Source organism: Bos mutus, chromosome 7 (assembly GCF_027580195.1).
Source record: "Bos mutus isolate GX-2022 chromosome 7, NWIPB_WYAK_1.1, whole genome shotgun sequence".
Lineage (NCBI taxonomy): Eukaryota > Metazoa > Chordata > Mammalia > Artiodactyla > Bovidae > Bos > Bos mutus.
This window is the reverse complement of record NC_091623.1, coordinates 51422992-51430494: the sequence shown is the minus strand read 5'-3', so window position 1 is coordinate 51430494 and position 7503 is coordinate 51422992. Positions and strand designations below refer to the sequence as shown.

The following is a 7503-nucleotide window of genomic DNA, read 5'->3' as shown; positions in this document are numbered from 1 at the left end:
GGAATGAGAGAGGGGCCTTTCCTGGTGGTCCAGTGGCTAAGATTTTGCACTCCCAATGCATGGGGCCCAGGTTCAATCCCTGGTCTGGGAACTAAGATTTCACATGCTGCAACTAAGACCAGGCGTGTGGCCAAATAGATAAAATTTAAGAAAACAAAACAAAACAAACCCAAAAGGGAAGGAGAGAACTTTTGAACTGTCGAAAGTGTTCCCAAACACCAGATTGTGGTGGTGGTTGCATAACACCCTGAACTTACTAAAAACCACCTGACTGCAGATACCAGGTGAATTAAACAAAATATAAATTAGACTTCAAGAAAGTTAGGAAAAAAACTTGCCCCAACCATCTTCAGATGGGATTGTCATCATTCAGTCAGATCAACAAGTAGCTACTCTTCACACTGGGAGCACAGTGGGGAAGAAAACAAACCAAAAAAAAAAAAACAACCCTGCCTGTGTGAAACTGATGTTCTCACGAGGAGACAGGAAGCAAGATCAGAAATGAAAATCTACAGAGTTGTCAGATGCTGATGTGTTACGAAAAATTATGCGATTTTAAGTGGGGGTCAGGGAAGGCTGTCTGAGGAGGTGATGTTTGAGGAAAGACCTGAAGGAGGTGAAGAGAAAGTCGTGCAGAAATCTAGGGTAGAAAGGTACTAGGCAGTGGGAATGGCAGGTGCAGAGGCCCTGTGGTGGGAGCATGCCAGGATCAGTGAAGAAACCAGTGGGGGGCAGAAGGAATAGCCAGGGGGAGAGTGGAGGAGGTGAGGGCAGGGAGGGGACAGGGCAGAGTGTGCAGAGCCTGGTGGTCCTGGGGAAGACTTTGGCTTTTGCTCTGAGTGAAGTGGGAGCCAAGCAGGGTTCTTGAGCAGGGGAGGGTGTCCTCTGGCCACTGTTGGGGGAGCAGCCTGTAGAGAGGTGAGAGTCTGAGTTGGAAAATCCAGGCAGAGGTGATAGCACTGGTCCAAGTGGGAGATGATTGAGGCTGGGAAGGAAGTGAAAGGTGATTGAATTATGCATAATTGGGAGTTGGTGGTCAGCAACCCCTGGACCACTGGGTTTGCTGATGCAGGAGAGAGAGAGAGAAGGGGGAGAAGGGGAAGGGAGGAAGAAGGTGGCGGGGTGGCGGGGGGTGGGGGGGGGTGGGGGGGGGTGCGGCGCGTGGAGCAAGAAGAAGAAAAAAGAGAAGAAGATGAAAATAGCCCAGAGAGATATGGATGACTTCCAAAATTTTGACCTGAGCCTCTGGGCCACTAAGAAGAAAACTGAGGCTCAGAGAGGTAGGGGATGGGGCAGGTTGCACAAGGGTCCAGGGCGGACCTCATCCCCAGGTGAGGCTGATTTGAGAGCCCTGGGGGTGTGTGTATCACTGCGGGCAGAGCCAGGCACCTTCCCCTGCTTCCTCCCGGGTCCCCATCCTAGCACCCCTTCAGGCTCTACTCTCTTCATTTCAGTCTTCTTTCCAGAATTTCTCCTCCCTGGGGAATCCAGTCCGTGTGCTTCTGATTCCTTTGTCCTGAACTCATATGGTGTGAGCACCCCGCCCCGCCCGCCGCCCCCCGAAAGCCTTATGTGGAAGAGTGTAGAGGCAGTGGCGGGGGAGGGGGCACATTCCTCCCGGGGAGTGGGGGATGGTCAGGGCTGTGTCCAGCAGCCCAGAGGCATCTCCCGGGCGTCCAGCAGTAAAGGAGGCATCTTCCCAGGCTGGGCCAGACCGACTGCCGCCCGGCACATGCTTTCTTTGGGGACTGGCCCACAGCCCTGGCTCCAATTGCCCAGATCTTCCCCCCATGCCTCCCACGTATTTCCTCCTAAGAGCCATGACTATGGGATTTGGTTCCCCCACCCTCTCTGTCTCTACGCAGCTCTGCCACTTCCTTATGCTGCCTCCCTGGTGGCCACAGTGGGCCTGGCTCCCCAAGCAGCCCCAAATAGCTGTGGCAGGGCCATTATGTGGCCAGAGCCACAAGGCAGGGATCACACCCTCCCCCATCTTCTGACCTCTGTGTTCTCTTCTCCTCCCCACCACTTGGGGATCTCTGTTCCCCTCCTCCCTCTCCATGTCAAAGGCTTTGGAGAGGTCGCTTTAATTCATTGCCCCTTTGCTGACCACTAAGCCGCCAAACTGAGCTCTTATAATGGGGGAGACAGACTGGCCGACGCTTAGAAGCTAATACTTGTAAAGAGGCCTTTCTGGCCATTATTAGATCAGCCCATCCATCTCCCGACAACTCTAAGAAGGAGCAAGATGGGTTCCTGTTCCCTTTTACACGCAGGGAGGAGATGTTGCTTGCCCAGGGTCACAGTGCCAGAAAGTGGCTGAGCTGGGACGATCTCTTGACCACAAATGAGGTCTTGACCTTCCAGGAGCTCTCAGTCCAGGCGAGAGAGACAGGAAATAGCAAGTGAGCAAGAATATCCTTCAGTGACAAGGGTGATGAAGATCTCAAAGAGGACAGCTGGTTGGGGAATGGAGGCTTGGGTTGGAGATTCCCCCAAGACCACCCTCGGGGGAACTTCCCTGGTGGTCAAGTGGTTAAGAATCCACCTCTTGGGCTTCCCTGGTGGCTCAGTGGTAAAGAATCTGCCTGCCAGTTCAGGAGACACTGTTAATTGATTCCTGGTCCAGGAGGATCTCATATGCTGCTGAACAACTAAGCCCGTGTGCCACCACGATGGAGCTAACACTCTAGAGCCCAGGAGCCTCAACTACTGAGCCCAGGCGTCTTAGAGCCCCTGGAAGTGGAAGTGGAAGTGGAAGTGAAGTCGTTCAGTCGTGTCCCACTCTTTGGGACCCCATGGACTGTAGCCCACCAGGCTCCTCCGTCCATGGGATTCTCCAGGCAAGAATATTGGAGTGGGTTGCCATTTCCTTCTCCGGGGGATCTTCCCGACCCAGGGATCGAACCCAGGTCTCCTTCATTGCAGGCAGACGCTTTAACCTCTGAGCCACCAGGGAAGCCCCCTAGAGCCCCTGTTCCGCAGCAAAAGAAGCCACTGCAGTGAGAAGTCTGTGTGCCACAACTAGAGAAAGCCCGCACAGCAACGAAGACCTAGCACAGCCAAAAAATAAATAAATTTCTTTTCAAAAAGAATCCGCCTTGCAATGCAAGGGATGTGAGTTTGATCCCTGGTCAGGGAACTAAGATCCCACATGCCATGGAGCAACTAAGCCCCCGGGCCTTGACTAGAGAATTCACACGCTTCAACAAAAGATTCCGCATGACACAATGAAGATACTGTGTGTGGTAACTAAAACCCAATGCAGCCGAATAAATAAATATTAAACAAAAACACAAAACAGACCTCTCTTGGAGTAAGTGATTCAGGAGGACTCACAGAGCTCAGAAAAGTTGTTACACTCGCAGTTGCAGTTTATTGCAGGAAAAAAAGATCGAGATTAACATCAGCAAGAAACAGCGGTGCATGGGTCAGTGTCTCGAGAGACTAGACACAAGTTTCCAGTTGTCCCCTCTGGGTCATGCTGACAGCTCTCGGTTCTGCCAGTAAGGATGTGGGACAACATGCATGGAGTATTGCCAACCAGGGAAACTCACCCCAGCCTCGGTGTCAGATTCATTGGAAAAGACCGTGGAGCTGGGAAAGATTGAGGGCAGGAGGAGAAGAGGGTGACAGAGGATGAGATGGTTGGATGGCATCACTGACTCCATGGACATGAGTTTGAGCGAGCTCCGCGAGTTGGTGATGAACAGGGAAGCCTGGCATGCTGCAGTCCATGGGTTCGCAAAGAGTCAGACACGACTGAGCAACGGAAAAACAAGCAACTGATTCTGCCAGAAGTTAGGAGGGGAACCAGGAATTCTGGTGCTTGCCATGTTGGAAAACATTATCACTGGCCTCTCCCAGTTGCAGAGCCTGAGACAAAGAGTTGAGTGCAGGTGCTTCGTTAGAAGGGGATCCTGGAGAGCATGAGTGGAGAAAAAGGGAAGTGAGATACGGAGGGGCGGACAGGAAATGCTGAAAGTCTGAATGAGCACATTTTTGCTCTGTACACCTGGGACTCAGTCCCTGTGGGGCATCTCTGACAGAGTGTGTAGAACACACACTTTAGTTATCCCATATGAGGGGTGAGGGAGCTGGTGTACCGATCCACCCAAAGTGATGAAGGATTATTCCCAGGCATGTTAACGTCCTATCAGTCCAGACCCGTGGTCCATGGAGAAACCTGTGGAGAAAGCTCCCAGGCAGAGCATCCTGGGTGTTTATCAGGGCTGGGACTAGAGTAAGGTGAGTGAGGTGCACAGGTTGATTTTCCCCTCTTCCTCTTCTCTGGTGGCTTGCCTGGTGGCTCAGTGATAAAGAATCCACCTGCCAATGCAGGGGATTCTGGTTTGATCCCTGGGTTGGGAAGATCCCCTGGAGAAGGAAATGGCAACCCACTTCAGTATTCTTGCCTGGGAAATCCCACAGACAGAGGAGCCTGGTGCGCTATAGTCCATGGGATTGCAAAAGATTTAGACATGACTTAACAACTAACCAACAACGATAAGCTTCAATATGTCTTGGCGTATCACTTGGACAGATCCCATCTTCATTTAAAATTTTACCTTTTTATTCATCATAAATGTTTTGCATTCGTTTCAATTATTCAGAACATTGCATTGAAGTAATATTCACCTTGGGACTTCCCTGGTGGTCCAGCGGTTAAGACTCCATGGAGAGGGCCTGGGTTTGATCCCTGGTTAATGCATGCTGCATGGCGCAGCCAAAAGAAAAAATGATAATAATAAAAATAAAGTTTTAAAAAATATTCATCTTGACAATAGAGTTCTTTGTCATCCCCTTACATTTTGCTATCTGTGGTGAAAGCCTCACTTCTCACCCTAGTATCCAGCCCTGGGGTTCATGGTCCAAGGCCATCAGCACACAGAGGAGATGACTCAAATGCCAGTCGCTGTGTCAGTCAGGGCAACCTCAGTTCTGCTGCAGTAACATGTGAGCCCCACATCTCAGGGATTTAAGACATCACAGATCTTGCTTTGCACTTGGCCACCATCTGGCACATTGCAGGCTTCCCATTGCAGAAGCAAAGGAAACACAGCAGGGCCAGCCCCAGCTCTTAAAGCTTCCACCATGAAATGACACGTGTCATAACTGGTCACTGTTCATTGGGCAAACCAAGTCATATGACTACATGAGTGGGCGGGGCAGCTCCTTCTTCCCTTCTACCTGGAAGTAGAGAAGCTGGAATGGTAGTGACAGACCCCAGTGGCCACTGTAGCAGCCCCAGGCGAGATTGAGGAGGAGCTGGGTGTTTGAATCTAGGTTGGAAGGTCCACATGGGAACAGAAACACATGAGGCTTCAGGATATAATTGGTATCGACTTCATAGGGGGTCCATCATCTGTCCAACAGCCTCATGGGCTGGCGGGTCCAGTCTTAGTCCCATCTTAACCTCCCACCCTGAGTTTTTAACTAATGTGACAAAATACACATAACAAAATTTACCATTTTAACCATCTTTGGTGACCAGTTCAGTGGCATGACGTACATTCACAGTGTTGTACAACCATGACCACTATCCATCTCCAGAAACCTTTGCCTCATCCCAAACTGATTTGGTCCCCATTAATAACTCCCTATTCTTCACTCCCCGAGCCCCTGGCACCCACCTTTCTTCTTTCTGCAAGATTTTGACTCTTCCATATTGCTTTGTGCTTCTAGCTGCTTCAGGGAGTATGGAATCCTCTCGGACCAGAGAGCGAACCCGTGGAATCATACAGTATTTGTCTTTTTGTGCTAGGCTTATTTCACTTGGCATAATGTCCTCAAGTTTCATCCAAATTGTACTATGTGTTTAAATATATTTCCTTTTTTAAAAAATTTTAAGTGTTAAAAACAAATAACATAAAATTTACCATCGTAACCATTTTGTGTACAGCTCAGCAGTGTTAAGTATTCATTCAGTGAATGTTAAGTAACCCTCACTGGGGTACAATCAGCCACTAGAACTTTTACATCTTGCAAAAGTGACACTCTGTACCCACTAAACAACTCCCCTCCTCCTGCCCTCAGCCCTCAGCAAGCAGTGACATTCTTCTACAAATCTGACCACTTCATGTGAGTAGAATCATGGGATTTTTGTCCTTTTGTGACTAGCTTATTTCACTTAGTGTTATGTCTTCACCCGTGTATTATAATTTCCTTCCTCTTAAAAGCTGGATCATATTCCATTGCGTGGATGAAGCATGTTTTGTTTAAGCATTCGTCCACTTATAGAAACTGGGTTGCTTCCCCTTTGGGACTGTTATGAATAACGCTGTTATGAAAATGGATGTACAGATATCTTTTTGAGACCTTGCTTTCAGTTTGGGGAAGTTATACACCCAGAAGTGGTATGCTAATTCTGTTTAATTTTTAAAGGAACTGCCATACTGTTTTCCACAGCATCTGTGCAATTTTACGTTCCCACTAATGGTACGTGAGGGTTCCAATTTCCCCACATCCTTGCCAACACTTGTTATTTTCTGTTTTGATAGTAGTCATCCTAATGGGTGGGAGGTGGTATCTCACTGTGGTTTTGATTCACATTTCCTTGATGATTAGTGATCCTGAGCATCTTTTAATGGTCATTTACCCTACCAGATTTTTTTTTTTTTGGTTGCACTGGGTCTTCATTGCTGCGCTTGGGCTTTCTCTAGTGGAGAGCGGAGGCTGCTCTCTAACTTCAGTGAGCCGGTTTCTCATGGTGGTGGCATCTCTTGTTTTGAAGCACAGGCTCTAGGCGTGGAGGCTTATGCAGCTGCAGCACATGGGCTCAGTACTTGTAGCATACGGACTTAATTGCTCTGAGGCATGATCCTCCCCGACCAGGGATGGAACTGGTGTGCCCCGCATTGGCAGGTGGATTCTTATCCACTGTGCCACCAGGGAAGTCTCCCACCAGGGATTTTAATGAGTCAGTTTCAAAGAAAGCTCAGGGCATGGGTGCCAGTCTCCTTGTCAATGCCAGAGCTTCCCGGTCTCATGGGCATCAGGCAGCCTGTGGGGTGCCCAGGGCAGGCTCCTTGAGCCAGACAGAAATTAGGGGCAAGAGGCAGACATTGTGGTGGCATAGCCACAAAGGAAGTCCTGCTGAACTTTGTCATTTGGCACCCTGGAAATCCCAGGGACACCCTTGGCCCCAGACACGGGGATGCCAACAGGAAATTATCTCAGAAAAGTCATTTCTCCGACCACTCAGAAAAGTATGTTGTCTGCCCACAGGGGGCCCTCTGCCCCTCTCTCACCCTGTCTCAGAGTAGCATCACCTACAAGACACTTCTGGCTGAGGCAACATCACTCCTTCGCACGGGATCCAGGTCTGCTGCCCTACCCTTGCCTCCTGCAGTATGGAGTTGATTGACAGCTCCCAAACACCATTCATTCCTCTCTCCATTGCCCACAGAGTCTTCCTTCAAGCAAATTTTCCTTTTTTTAATCCTTTTTAAAAGATATTTTTCAAATTAATTTTTTTTGTTTGTTTATTTGGCAGCGTCGGGT

At 49.3% G+C, this 7503-nt stretch overlaps 1 long non-coding RNA gene across 1 annotated transcript; it reads right to left on the bottom strand.

The window, feature by feature from the left end:
- Positions 1–3476: 3476 nt before the first annotated feature.
- Positions 3477–5723, bottom strand: LOC138988625 (uncharacterized). Its single transcript, XR_011464900.1, has 3 exons — positions 5634–5723; positions 4639–4713; positions 3477–3920 (listed from the first exon to the last, which is right to left on the bottom strand). It is a non-coding gene; the product is annotated as an uncharacterized lncRNA (long non-coding RNA).
- Between the last annotated feature and the right edge of the window lie 1780 nt (positions 5724–7503).